Genomic DNA, 705 nt, shown 5'->3' with positions numbered 1-705 from the left:
TCTGGAAGTTCTCTGTCAATATACTGCTGCAAACATTTTTGAAATATATTCAGTAAGATCTTACTTGCATGTGATATTAATTATATTGTTCTATCATTTCCACAATCTGTGGGATCACCTTTCTTTGCATTAGGTACAAATATGGATCTCTTCCAGTCAGTTGGCCAAGTAGCTCTCTTCCAAATCTCTTGGCATAACTGAGTGAGTGCCTCCAATAGGGCATCCCCTTGTTGAAATATCTCAATGGGTATTCCATCAATTCCCAGAGCCTTGTCGTTCACCAAATCCTTCATTGCAGATTTGATTTCCTCCTTCAGTATCATTGGTTGTAGATCATATTCCACTTCTGGAAATGGATGAAGATCCACCAGTTCTTTTTGGTAGAGTGATTCTGTGTATTCCTGCCATCTTCTCTTGATGTTTACTGCATCATTCAATATATTGCCAATAGAATCTCAATATTGCAACTCGAGGCTTAAATCTTTTATTCAATTCTTTCAGCTTGAGAAATGCAGAGTATGTTCTTCTCTTTTGATTTTCAAACTCCAGGTCTTTGCACATTTCATTATAGTAATTGGTTTTGTCTGTTTGAGCTGCTCTTTGACATCTTCTATTCAAGGAGCTCTGGTAGCATAGTGGCTAAAGCACTTGACTGCTAACCAGAAGGCTGGCGGTTCAAACCCACCAGCCACTCCTCGGAAGGAA

This window comes from Orycteropus afer, unplaced genomic scaffold (assembly GCF_000298275.1).
Source record: "Orycteropus afer afer isolate SDZICR_OR568_19922 unplaced genomic scaffold, OryAfe1.0 scaffold00810, whole genome shotgun sequence".
In the NCBI taxonomy this organism is placed as follows: domain Eukaryota; kingdom Metazoa; phylum Chordata; class Mammalia; order Tubulidentata; family Orycteropodidae; genus Orycteropus; species Orycteropus afer.
Note: the sequence above shows the minus strand (reverse complement) of the source record.